Below are 16,144 nucleotides of genomic sequence, written 5' to 3'. Positions count from 1 at the left end.
TCCCAACAGTTCCACACAGTGCACACTGTCCCATCAGTTCCACACAGTGCACACTGGACCATGAGATCCGCACAGTGTACACTGGACCTTCAGATCCACACAGTGAACACTGTACCATCAGATCCACACATTGCACACTGTACCATCAGTTGCACACAGTGCACACTGTACCATCATTTCCACACAGTGCACACTGTACCATCAGATCCACACAGTGCACACTAGACCATCAGTTCCACACAGTGCACACTGGACCATCATTTCCACACAATGCACACTGGACCATCAGTTCCACACATTGCACTCTGTACCATCAGATCCACACATTGCACTCTGTACCATCAGATCCACACATTGCACTCTGTACCATCAGATCCACACAGTACCATCAGTTCCACACAGTGCACACTGTACCATCAGTTCCACACAGTGCACACTGTACCATCAGTTCCACACAGTGCACACTGTACCATCAGTTCCACACAGTGCACACTGTACCATCAGATCCACACAGTGCACTCTGTACCATCAGTTCCACACAGTGCACTCTGTACCATCAGTTCCACACAGTGCACTCTGTATCATCAGTTCCACACAGTGCACACTGTACCATCAGATCCACACAGTGCACTCTGTTACATCAGATCCACACAGTGCACTCTGTTACATCAGATCCACACAGTGCACACTGTACCATCATTTCCACACAGTGCGCACTGTACCATCAGTTCCACTAGGTGCACACTGTACCATCAGTTCCAAACAGTGCACACTGGACCATCAGATCCAAACAGTGCACACTGGACCATCTGATCCACACAGTGTACACTGGACCATCAGATCCACACAGTGAACACTGTACCATCAGATCCACACATTGCACACTGTACCATCAGATCCACACATTGCACACTGTACCATCATTTCCACACAGTGCACACTGTAACATCAGTTCCACACATTGCACACTGTACCAACAGATCCACACATTGCACACTGTACCATCAGATCCACACATTGCACACTGCACCATCAGATCCACACAGTGCACACTGTACCATCAGATCCACACAGTGCACACTGTACCATCAGTTCCACACAGTGCACACTGTACCATCAGTTCCACACAGTGCAAACTGTACCATCAGTTCCACACAGTGCACACTGTACCATCAGATCCACACAGTGCACTCTGTAACATCAGATCCACACAGTGCACTCTGTAACATCAGATCCACACAGTGCACTCTGTAACATCAGATCCACACAGTGCACTCTGTACCATCATTTCCACACAGTGCACACTGTACCATCAGTTCCACTAGGTGCACACTGTACCATCAGTTCCAAACAGTGCACACTGGACCATCAGATCCACACAGTGTACACTGGACCATCAGATCCACACAGTGAACACTGTACCATCAGTTGCACACAGTGCACACAGTACCATCATTTCCACACAGTGCACACTGTACCATCAGATCCATACAGTGCACACTGTACCATCAGATCCATACAGTGCACACTGTACCATCAGTTCCACACATTGCACACTGTACCATCAGTTCCACACATTGCACACTGTACCATTAGATCCACACATTGCACACTGTACCATCAGATCCATACAGTGCAGACTGTACCATCAGATCCATACAGTGCACACTGTACCATCAGTTCCACACAGTGCACACTGTAACATCAGTTCCACACATTGCACACTGTACCATCAGATCCACACATTGCACACTGTACCATCAGATCCACACATTGCACACTGTACCATCAGATCCACACATTGCACACTGTACCATCAGTTTAACACAGTGCACACTGTAACATCAGTTCCACACAGTGCACACTGGACCATCAGTTCCACACATTTTGCACTGTACCGGCAGTTCCACACGGTGCACACTGTACCGTCAGTTCCACACAGTGCACACTGTACCATTAGTTCCACACATTGCACTCCTCACCATCCCATCCACACAGTGCACAGTGTACCATTAGTTCCACACATTGCACTCCTTCCCATCAGTTCCACACAGTGCACACTGTACCATCAGTTCCACATAGTGCACACTGGACCATCAGTTCCACACATTTTGCACTGTACCAGCAGTTCCACACGGTGCACACTGTACCGTCAGTTCCACACAGTGCACACTGTCCCGTCAGTTCCACACAGTGCACACTGTTCCGTCAGTTCCACACAGTGCACACTGTAACATCAGTTCCACACAGTGCACACTGTAACATCAGTTCCACACAGTGCACACTGTACCATCAGATCCACAAATTGCACACTGTACCATCAGATCCACATAGTGCACACTGTACCATTAGTTCCACACATTGCTCTCCTTCCCATCAGTTCCACACAGTGCACACTGTACCATCAGTTCCACATAGTGCACACTGGACCATCAGTTCCACACATTTTGCACTGTACCAGCAGTTCCACACGGTGCACACTGTACCGTCAGTTCCACACAGTGCACACTGTCCCGTCAGTTCCACACAGTGCACACTGTCCCGTCAGTTCCACACAGTGCACACTGTACCGTCAGTTCCACACAGTGCACACTGTTCCGTCAGTTCCACACAGTGCACACTGTTCCGTCAGTTCCACACAGTGCACACTGTTCCGTCAGTTCCACACAGTGCACACTGTTCCGTCAGTTCCACACAGTGCACAATGTTCCGTCAGTTCCACACAGTGCACACTGTTCCGTCAGTTCCACACAGTGCACACTGTTCCGTCAGTTCCACACAGTGCACACTGTACCGTCAGATCCACACAGTGCACAATGTACCGTCAGATCCACACAGTGCACTCTGTACCGTAAGATCCACACAGTGCACACTGTACCGTCAGATCCACACATTGCACACTGTACCGTCAGTTCCACACATTGCCCACTGTACCATCAGTTCCACACAGTGCACACTTTACCATCAGTTCCACACAGTGCACACTGTACCATCAGTTCCACACAGTGCACACTGTACCATCAGTTCCACACAGTGCACACTGTCCCAACAGTTCCACGCAGTGCACACTGTCCCAACAGTTCCACACAGTGCACACTGTCCCATCAGTTCCACACAGTGCACACTGGACCATGAGATCCGCACAGTGTACACTGGACCTTCAGATCCACACAGTGAACACTGTACCATCAGATCCACACATTGCACACTGTACCATCAGTTGCACACAGTGCACACTGTACCATCATTTCCACACAGTGCACACTGTACCATCAGATCCACACAGTGCACACTAGACCATCAGTTCCACACAGTGCACACTGGACCATCATTTCCACACAATGCACACTGGACCATCAGTTCCACACATTGCACTCTGTACCATCAGATCCACACATTGCACTCTGTACCATCAGATCCACACATTGCACTCTGTACCATCAGATCCACACAGTACCATCAGTTCCACACAGTGCACACTGTACCATCAGTTCCACACAGTGCACACTGTACCATCAGTTCCACACAGTGCACACTGTACCATCAGTTCCACACAGTGCACACTGTACCATCAGATCCACACAGTGCACTCTGTACCATCAGTTCCACACAGTGCACTCTGTACCATCAGTTCCACACAGTGCACTCTGTATCATCAGTTCCACACAGTGCACACTGTACCATCAGATCCACACAGTGCACTCTGTTACATCAGATCCACACAGTGCACTCTGTTACATCAGATCCACACAGTGCACACTGTACCATCATTTCCACACAGTGCGCACTGTACCATCAGTTCCACTAGGTGCACACTGTACCATCAGTTCCAAACAGTGCACACTGGACCATCAGATCCAAACAGTGCACACTGGACCATCTGATCCACACAGTGTACACTGGACCATCAGATCCACACAGTGAACACTGTACCATCAGATCCACACATTGCACACTGTACCATCAGATCCACACATTGCACACTGTACCATCATTTCCACACAGTGCACACTGTAACATCAGTTCCACACATTGCACACTGTACCAACAGATCCACACATTGCACACTGTACCATCAGATCCACACATTGCACACTGCACCATCAGATCCACACAGTGCACACTGTACCATCAGATCCACACAGTGCACACTGTACCATCAGTTCCACACAGTGCACACTGTACCATCAGTTCCACACAGTGCAAACTGTACCATCAGTTCCACACAGTGCACACTGTACCATCAGATCCACACAGTGCACTCTGTAACATCAGATCCACACAGTGCACTCTGTAACATCAGATCCACACAGTGCACTCTGTAACATCAGATCCACACAGTGCACTCTGTACCATCATTTCCACACAGTGCACACTGTACCATCAGTTCCACTAGGTGCACACTGTACCATCAGTTCCAAACAGTGCACACTGGACCATCAGATCCACACAGTGTACACTGGACCATCAGATCCACACAGTGAACACTGTACCATCAGTTGCACACAGTGCACACAGTACCATCATTTCCACACAGTGCACACTGTACCATCAGATCCATACAGTGCACACTGTACCATCAGATCCATACAGTGCACACTGTACCATCAGTTCCACACATTGCACACTGTACCATCAGTTCCACACATTGCACACTGTACCATTAGATCCACACATTGCACACTGTACCATCAGATCCATACAGTGCAGACTGTACCATCAGATCCATACAGTGCACACTGTACCATCAGTTCCACACAGTGCACACTGTAACATCAGTTCCACACATTGCACACTGTACCATCAGATCCACACATTGCACACTGTACCATCAGATCCACACATTGCACACTGTACCATCAGTTTAACACAGTGCACACTGTAACATCAGTTCCACACAGTGCACACTGGACCATCAGTTCCACACATTTTGCACTGTACCAGCAGTTCCACACGGTGCACACTGTACCGTCAGTTCCACACAGTGCACACTGTACCATTAGTTCCACACATTGCACTCCTCACCATCCCTTCCACACAGTGCACAGTGTACCATTAGTTCCACACATTGCACTCCTTCCCATCAGTTCCACACAGTGCACACTGTACCATCAGTTCCACATAGTGCACACTGGACCATCAGTTCCACACATTTTGCACTGTACCAGCAGTTCCACACGGTGCACACTGTACCGTCAGTTCCACACAGTGCACACTGTCCCGTCAGTTCCACACAGTGCACACTGTACCGTCAGTTCCACACAGTGCACACTGCACCGTCAGTTCCACACAGTGCACACTGTTCCGTCAGTTCCACACAGTGCACACTGTTCCGTCAGTTCCACACAGTGCACACTGTAACATCAGTTCCACACAGTGCACACTGTAACATCAGTTCCACACAGTGCACACTGTACCATCAGTTCCACACAGTGCACACTGGACCATCAGTTCCACACATTTTGCACTGTACCAGCAGTTCCACACGGTGCACACTGTACCGTCAGTTCCACACAGTGCACACTGTCCCGTCAGTTCCACACAGTGCACACTGTCCCGTCAGTTCCACACAGTGCACACTGTTCCGTCAGTTCCACACAGTGCACACTGTTCCGTCAGTTCCACACAGTGCACACTGTTCCGTCAGTTCCACACAGTGCACACTGTTCCGTCAGTTCCACACAGTGCACACTGTTCCGTCAGTTCCACACAGTGCACACTGTTCCGTCAGTTCCACACAGTGCACACTGTTCCGTCAGTTCCACACAGTGCACACTGTACCGTCAGATCCACACAGTGCACACTGTACCGTCAGATCCACACAGTGCACTCTGTACCGTAAGATCCACACAGTGCACACTGTACCGTCAGATCCACACATTGCACACTGTACCGTCAGTTCCACACATTGCCCACTGTACCATCAGTTCCACACATTGCCCACTGTACCATCAGTTCCACACAGTGCACACTTTACCATCAGTTCCACACAGTGCACACTGTACCATCAGTTCCACACAATGCACACTGTACCATCAGTTCCACACAGTGCACACTGTCCCAACAGTTCCACACAGTGCACACTGTCCCAACAGTTCCACACATTGCACACTGTACCATTAGATCCACACATTGCACACTGTACCATCAGATCCATACAGTGCAGACTGTACCAACAGATCCATACAGTGCACACTGTACCATCAGTTCCACACAGTGCACACTGTAACATCAGTTCCACACATTGCACACTGTACCATCAGATCCACACATTGCACACTGTACCATCAGTTTAACACAGTGCACACTGTAACATCAGTTCCACACAGTGCACACTGTCACATCAGTTCCACACAGTGCACACTGGACCATCAGTTCCACACATTTTGCACTGTACCAGCAGTTCCACACGGTGCACACTGTACCGTCAGTTCCACACAGTGCACACTGTACCATTAGTTCCACACATTGCACTCCTCACCATCCCTTCCACACAGTGCACAGTGTACCATTAGTTCCACACATTGCACTCCTTCCCATCAGTTCCACACAGTGCACACTGTACCATCAGTTCCACATAGTGCACACTGGACCATCAGTTCCACACATTTTGCACTGTACCAGCAGTTGCACACGGTGCACACTGTACCGTCAGTTCCACACAGTGCACACTGTCCCGTCAGTTCCACACAGTGCACACTGTACCGTCAGTTCCACACAGTGCACACTGCACCGTCAGTTCCACACAGTGCACACTGTTCCGTCAGTTCCACACAGTGCACACTGTTCCGTCAGTTCCACACAGTGCACACTGTAACATCAGTTCCACACAGTGCACACTGTAACATCAGTTCCACACAGTGCACACTGTACCATCAGTTCCACATAGTGCACACTGGACCATCAGTTCCACACATTTTGCACTGTACCAGCAGTTCCACACGGTGCACACTGTACCGTCAGTTCCACACAGTGCACACTGTCCCGTCAGTTCCACACAGTGCACACTGTCCCGTCAGTTCCACACAGTGCACACTGTTCCGTCAGTTCCACACAGTGCACACTGTTCCGTCAGTTCCACACAGTGCACACTGTTCCGTCAGTTCCACACAGTGCACACTGTTCCGTCAGTTCCACACAGTGCACACTGTTCCGTCAGTTCCACACAGTGCACACTGTTCCGTCAGTTCCACACAGTGCACACTGTTCCGTCAGTTCCACACAGTGCACACTGTTCCGTCAGTTCCACACAGTGCACACTGTACCGTCAGATCCACACAGTGCACACTGTACCGTCAGATCCACACAGTGCACTCTGTACCGTAAGATCCACACAGTGCACACTGTACCGTCAGATCCACACATTGCACACTGTACCGTCAGTTCCACACATTGCCCACTGTACCATCAGTTCCACACAGTGCACACTTTACCATCAGTTCCACACAGTGCACACTGTACCATCAGTTCCACACAATGCACACTGTACCATCAGTTCCACACAGTGCACACTGTCCCATCAGTTCCACACAGTGCACACTGTCCCATCAGTTCCACACAGTGCACACTGGACCATGAGATCCGCACAGTGTACACTAGACCATCAGATCCACACAGTGAACACTGTACCATCAGATCCACACATTGCACACTGTACCATCAGTTGCACACAGTGCACACTGTACCATCATTTCCACACAGTGCACACTGTACCATCAGATCCACACAGTGCACACTAGACCATCAGTTCCACACAGTGCACACTGGACCATCAGTTCCACACAATGCACACTGGACCATCAGTTCCACACATTGCACTCTGTACCATCAGATCCACACATTGCACTCTGTACCATCAGATCCACACATTGCACTCTGTACCATCAGATCCACACAGTACCATCAGTTCCACACAGTGCACACTGTACCATCAGTTCCACACAGTGCACACTGTACCATCAGTTCCACACAGTGCACACTGTACCATCAGTTCCACACAGTGCACTCTGTACCATCAGTTCCACACAGTGCACTCTGTACCATCAGTTCCACACAGTGCACTCTGTATCATCAGTTCCACACAGTGCACACTGTACCATCAGATCCACACAGTGCACTCTGTTACATCAGATCCACACAGTGCACTCTGTTACATCAGATCCACACAGTGCACTCTGTTACATCAGATCCACACAGTGCACACTGTACCATCATTTCCACACAGTGCGCACTGTACCATCAGTTCCACTAGGTGCACACTGTACCATCAGTTCCAAACAGTGCACACTGGACCATCAGATCCAAACAGTGCACACTGGACCATCTGATCCACACAGTGTACACTGGACCATCAGATCCACACAGTGAACACTGTACCATCAGATCCACACATTGCACACTGTACCATCAGATCCACACATTGCACACTGTACCATCATTTCCACACAGTGCACACTGTAACATCAGTTCCACACATTGCACACTGTACCAACAGATCCACACATTGCACACTGTACCATCAGATCCACACATTGCACACTGCACCATCAGATCCACACAGTGCACACTGTACCATCAGATCCACACAGTGCACACTGTACCATCAGTTCCACACAGTGCACACTGTACCATCAGTTCCACACAGTGCAAACTGTACCATCAGTTCCACACAGTGCACACTGTACCATCAGATCCACACAGTGCACTCTGTAACATCAGATCCACACAGTGCACTCTGTAACATCAGATCCACACAGTGCACTCTGTACCATCAGTTCCACTAGGTGCACACTGTACCATCAGTTCCAAACAGTGCACACTGGACCATCAGATCCACACAGTGTACACTGGACCATCAGATCCACACAGTGTACACTGGACCATCAGATCCACACAGTGAACACTGTACCATCAGTTGCACACAGTGCACACCGTACCATCATTTCCACACAGTGCACACTGTACCATCAGATCCATACAGTGCACACTGTACCATCAGATCCATACAGTGCACACTGTACCATCAGTTCCACACATTGCACACTGTACCATCAGTTCCACACATTGCACACTGTACCATTAGATCCACACATTGCACACTGTACCATCAGATCCATACAGTGCACACTGTACCATCAGATCCATACAGTGCACACTGTACCATCAGTTCCACACAGTGCACACTGTAACATCAGTTCCACACATTGCACACTGTACCATCAGATCCACACATTGCACACTGTACCATCAGTTTAACACAGTGCACACTGTAACATCAGTTCCACACAGTGCACACTGGACCATCAGTTCCACACATTTTGCACTGTACCAGCAGTTCCACACGGTGCACACTGTACCGTCAGTTCCACACAGTGCACACTGTACCATTAGTTCCACACATTGCACTCCTCACCATCCCTTCCACACAGTGCACAGTGTACCATTAGTTCCACACATTGCACTCCTTCCCATCAGTTCCACACAGTGCACACTGTACCATCAGTTCCACATAGTGCACACTGGACCATCAGTTCCACACATTTTGCACTGTACCAGCAGTTCCACACGGTGCACACTGTACCGTCAGTTCCACACAGTGCACACTGTCCCGTCAGTTCCACACAGTGCACACTGTACCGTCAGTTCCACACAGTGCACACTGCACCGTCAGTTCCACACAGTGCACACTGCACCGTCAGTTCCACACAGTGCACACTGTTCCGTCAGTTCCACACAGTGCACACTGTAACATCAGTTCCACACAGTGCACACTGTAACATCAGTTCCACACAGTGCACACTGTACCATCAGATCCACAAATTGCACACTGTACCATCAGATCCACACAGTGCACACTGTACCATTAGTTCCACACATTGCACTCCTTCCCATCAGTTCCACACAGTGCACACTGTACCATCAGTTCCACATAGTGCACACTGGACCATCAGTTCCACACATTTTGCACTGTACCAGCAGTTCCACACGGTGCACACTGTACCGTCAGTTCCACACAGTGCACACTGTCCCGTCAGTTCCACACAGTGCACACTGTCCCGTCAGTTCCACACAGTGCACACTGTACCGTCAGTTCCACACAGTGCACACTGTACCGTCAGTTCCACACAGTGCACACTGTACCGTCAGTTCCACACAGTGCACACTGTTCCGTCAGTTCCACACAGTGCACACTGTTCCGTCAGTTCCACACAGTGCACACTGTTCCGTCAGTTCCACACAGTGCACACTGTTCCGTCAGTTCCACACAGTGCACACTGTTCCGTCAGTTCCACACAGTGCACACTGTTCCGTCAGTTCCACACAGTGCACACTGTTCCGTCAGTTCCACACAGTGCACACTGTACCGTCAGATCCACACAGTGCACACTGTACCGTCAGATCCACACAGTGCACTCTGTACCGTAAGATCCACACAGTGCACACTGTACCGTCAGATCCACACATTGCACACTGTACCGTCAGTTCCACACATTGCTCACTGTACCATCAGTTCCACACAGTGCACACTTTACCATCAGTTCCACACAGTGCACACTGTACCATCAGTTCCACACAGTGCACACTGTACCATCAGTTCCACACAGTGCACACTGTCCCAACAGTTCCACACAGTGCACACTGTACCATCAGTTCCACACAGTGCACACTGTCCCATCAGTTCCACACATTGCACGCTGTCCCATCAGTTCCACACAGTGCACGCTGTCCCATCAGTTCCACACAGTGCACGCTGTACCATCAGTTCCACACAGTGCATGCTGCACCATCAGATCCACACATTGCACACTGTACCATCAGTTCCACACGGTGCACACTGTACCATCAGTTCCACACGGTGCACGCTGCCCCATCAGATCAACACATTGCGCACTGTACCATCAGTTCCACACGGTGCACACTGTACCATCAGTTCCACACGGTGCACACTGTACCATCAGTTCCACACGGTGCACACTGTACCATCAGTTCCACACGGTGCACACTGTACCATCAGTTCCACACGGTGCACACTGTACCATCAGTTCCACACGGTGCACACTGTACCATCAGTTCCACACAGTGCACACTGTACCATCAGTTCCACACATTGCACTCTGTATCATCAGATCCACACAGTGCACACTGTACCATCAGTTCCACACAGTGCACTCTGTACCATCAGATCCACACAGTGCACTCTGTCCCATCAGATCCACACAGTTCACACTGTACCATCAGTTCCACACAGTGCACACTGTACCATCAGTTCCACACAGTGCACACTGTACCATCAGTTCCACACAGTGCACTCTGTACCATCAGTTCCACACAGTGCACTCTGCAACATCAGATCCACACATTGCACACTGTACCATCAGATCCACACATGGCACTCTGTACCTTCAGATCCACACATTGCTCACTGTACCATCAGTTCCACACAGTGCACACTTTACCATCAGTTCCACACAGTGCACACTGTACCATCAGTTCCACACAGTGCACACTGTCCCAACAGTTCCACACAGTGCACACTGTCCCAACAGTTCCACACAGTGCACACTGTCCCAACAGTTCCACACAGTGCACACTGTCCCATCAGTTCCACACAGTGCACACTGTCCCATCAGGTCCACACAGTGCACACTGTCCCATCAGTTCCACACAGTGCACGCTTTACCATCAGTTCCACACAGTGCACGCTGCACCATCAGATCCACACATTGCACACTGTCCCATCAGTTCCACACAGTGCACGCTTTACCATCAGTTCCACACAGTGCACGCTGCACCATCAGTTCCACACAGTGCACGCTTTACCATCAGATCCACACATTGCTCACTGTACCATCAGATCCACACATTGCACTCTGTACCATGAGATTCACACATTGAACACTGTACCATCAGTTCCACACAGTGCACTCTGTACCATCAGTTCCACACAGTGCACTCTGTACCATCAGTTCTACACAGTGCACTCTGTACCATCAGATCCACACAGTGCACTCTGTACCATCAGATCCACACAGTGCACTCTGTACCATCAGATCCACACAGTGCACACTGTACCATCAGATCCACACAGTGCACACTGTACCATCAGATCCACACAGTGCACACTGTACCATCAGTTCCACACGGTGCACACTGTACCATCAGATTCACACATTGAACACTGTACCATCAGTTCCAAACAGTGCACTCTGTACCATCAGTTCCACACGGTGCACACTGTACCATCAGATCCACACAGTGCACTCTGTACCATCAGTTCCACACGGTGCACACTGTACCATCAGATTCACACATTGAACACTGTACCATCAGTTCCAAACAGTGCACTCTGTACCATCAGTTCCACACAGTGCACACTGTACCATCAGTTCCACACAGTGCACTCTGTACCATCAGTTCCACACAGTGCACACTGTACCATCAGTTCCACACAGTGCACACTGTACCATCAGTTCCACACAGTGCACACTGTACCATCAGTTCCACACAGTGCACACTGTACCATCAGTTCCACACAGTGCACTCTGCAACATCAGATCCACACATTGCACACTGTACCATCAGATCCACACATTGCACACTGTACCATCAGATCCACACATTGCACTCTGTACCATCAGTTCCACACAGTGCACACTGTACCATCAGTTCCACACAGTGCACTCTGCAACATCAGATCCACACATTGCACTCTGTACCATCAGATTCACACATTGAACACTGTACCATCAGTTCCGCACAGTGCACTCTGGACCATCAGTTCCACACAGTGCACTCTGTACCATCAGTTCCACACAGTGCACTCTGTACCATCAGATCCACACAGTGCACACTGTACCATCAGATCCACACAGTGCACTCTGTACCATCAGTTCCACACGGTGCACACTGTACCATCAGATTCACACATTGAACACTGTACCATCAGTTCCAAACAGTGCACTCTGTACCATCAGTTCCAAACAGTGCACTCTGTACGATCAGTTACACACAGTGCACTCTGTACGATCAGATCCACACAGTGCACTCTGTACGATCAGATCCACACAGTGCACACTGTACCATCAGATCCACACATTGCACTCTGTGCCATCAGTTCCACACATTGCACTCTGTGCCATCAGTTCCACACATTGCACTCTGTGCCATCAGTTCCACACGGTGCACACTGTACCATCAGATCCACACATTGCAATCTGTGCCATCAGATCCACACATTGCACTCTGTGCCATCAGATCCACACATTGCACTCTGTACCTTCAGATTCACACAATGAACACTGTACCATCAGTTCCACACAGTGCACTCTGCACCATCAGTTCCACACAGTGCACTCTGTACCATCAGTTCCACACAGTGCACTCTGTACCATCTGTTCCACACAGTGCACTCTGTACCATCAGATTCACACAATGAACACTGTACCATCAGTTCCACACAGTGCACTCTGTACCATCAGTTCCACACAGTGCACTCTGTACCATCAGTTCCACACAGTGCACTCTGTACCATCAGATCCACACATTGCACTCTGTGCCATCAGATCCACACATTGCACTCTGTACCATCAGATCCACACATTGCACTCTGTACCATCAGATTCACACAATGAACACTGTACCATCAGTTCCACACAGTGCACTCTGTACCATCAGTTCCACACAGTGCACTCTGTACCATCAGTTCCACACAGTGCACTCTGTACCATCAGTTCCACACAGTGCACTCTGTACCATCAGATTCACACAATGAACACTGTACCATCAGTTCCACACAGTGCACTCTGCACCATCAGTTCCACACAGTGCACTCTGTACCATCAGTTCCACACAGTGCACTCTGTACCATCAGTTCCACACAGTGCACTCTGTACCATCAGTTCCACACAGTGCACTCTGTACCATCAGATCCACACATTGCACTCTGTACCATCAGATTCACACAATGAACACTGTACCATCAGATCCACACATTGCACTCTGTGCCATCAGATCCACACATTGCACTCTGTACCATCAGATCCACACATTGCACTCTGTACCATCAGATTCACACAATGAACACTGTACCATCAGTTCCACACAGTGCACTCTGTACCATCAGTTCCACACAGTGCACTCTGTACCATCAGTTCCACACAGTGCACTCTGTACCATCAGATCCACACATTGCACTCTGTACCATCAGTTCCACACGGTGCACTCTGTACCATCAGTTCCACACAGTGCACTCTGTACCATCAGTTCCACACAGTGCACACTGTCCCATCAGTTCCACACATTGCACACTGTCCCATCAGTTCCACACAGTGCACGCTGTCCCATCAGTTCCACACAGTGCACGCTGTACCATCAGTTCCACACAGTGCACGCTGCACCATCAGATCCACACATTGCACACTGTACCATCAGTTCCACACGGTGCACACTGTACCATCAGTTCCACACGGTGCACGCTGCCCCATCAGATCCACACATTGCGCACTGTACCATCAGTTCCACACGGTGCACACTGTACCATCAGTTCCACACGGTGCACACTGTACCATCAGTTCCACACGGTGCACACTGTACCATCAGTTCCACACGGTGCACACTGTACCATCAGTTCCACACGGTGCACACTGTACCATCAGTTCCACACAGTGCACACTGTACCATCAGTTCCACACAGTGCACACTGTACCATCAGTTCCACACAGTGCACTCTGTACCATCAGTTCCACATAGTGCACTCTGTACCATCAGTTCCACATAGTGCACTCTGTACCATCAGATCCACACAGTGCACTCTGTCCCATCAGATCCACACAGTGCACACTGTACCATCAGTTCCACACAGTGCACACTGTACCATCAGTTCCACACAGTGCACACTGTACCATCAGTTCCACACAGTGCACTCTGTACCATCAGTTCCACACAGTGCACTCTGCAACATCAGATCCACACATTGCACACTGTACCATCAGATCCACACATGGCACTCTGTACCTTCAGATCCACACATTGCTCACTGTACCATCAGTTCCACACAGTGCACACTTTACCATCAGTTCCACACAGTGCACACTGTACCATCAGTTCCACACAGTGCACACTGTCCCAACAGTTCCACACAGTGCACACTGTCCCAACAGTTCCACACAGTGCACACTGTCCCAACAGTTCCACACAGTGCACACTGTCCCAACAGTTCCACACAGTGCACACTGTCCCAACAGTTCCACACAGTGCACACTGTCCCATCAGTTCCACACAGTGCACACTGTCCCATCAGGTCCACACAGTGCACACTGTCCCATCAGTTCCACACAGTGCACGCTTTACCATCAGTTCCACACAGTGCACGCTGCACCATCAGATCCACACATTGCACACTGTCCCATCAGTTCCACACAGTGCACGCTTTACCATCAGTTCCACACAGTGCACGCTGCACCATCAGTTCCACACAGTGCACGCTTTACCATCAGATCCACACATTGCTCACTGTACCATCAGTTCCACACAGTGCACGCTGCACCATCAGATCCACACATTGCACACTGTACCATCAGTTCCACACAGTGCACACTGTACCATCAGTTCCACACATTGCACTCTGTACCATCAGTTCCACACATTGCACTCTGTACCATCAGTTCCACACATTGAACTCTGTATCATCAGATCCACACAGTGCACACTGTACCATCAGTTCCACACAGTGCACTCTGTACCATCAGATCCACACAGTGCACTCTGTACCATCAGATCCACACAGTGCACAATGTACCATCAGTCGCACACAGTGCACACTGTACCATCAGTTCCACACAGTGCACACTGTACCATCAGTTCCACACAGTGCACACTGTACCATCAGTTCCACACAGTGCACACTGTACCATCAGTTCCACACAGTGCACTCTGCAACATCAGATCCACACATTGCACACTGTACCATCAGATCCACACATTGCACTCTGTACCATCAGATCCACACATTGCACTCTGTACCATGAGATTCACACATTGAACACTGTACCATCAGTTCCACACAGTGCACTCTGTACCATCAGTTCCACACAGTGCACTCTGTACCATCAGTTCCACACAGTGCACTCTGTACCATCAGATCCAC

The sequence above is a fragment of the Heterodontus francisci genome, chromosome 32 (genome assembly GCF_036365525.1).
Source record: "Heterodontus francisci isolate sHetFra1 chromosome 32, sHetFra1.hap1, whole genome shotgun sequence".
Taxonomy (NCBI): domain Eukaryota; kingdom Metazoa; phylum Chordata; class Chondrichthyes; order Heterodontiformes; family Heterodontidae; genus Heterodontus; species Heterodontus francisci.
Note: the sequence above shows the minus strand (reverse complement) of the source record.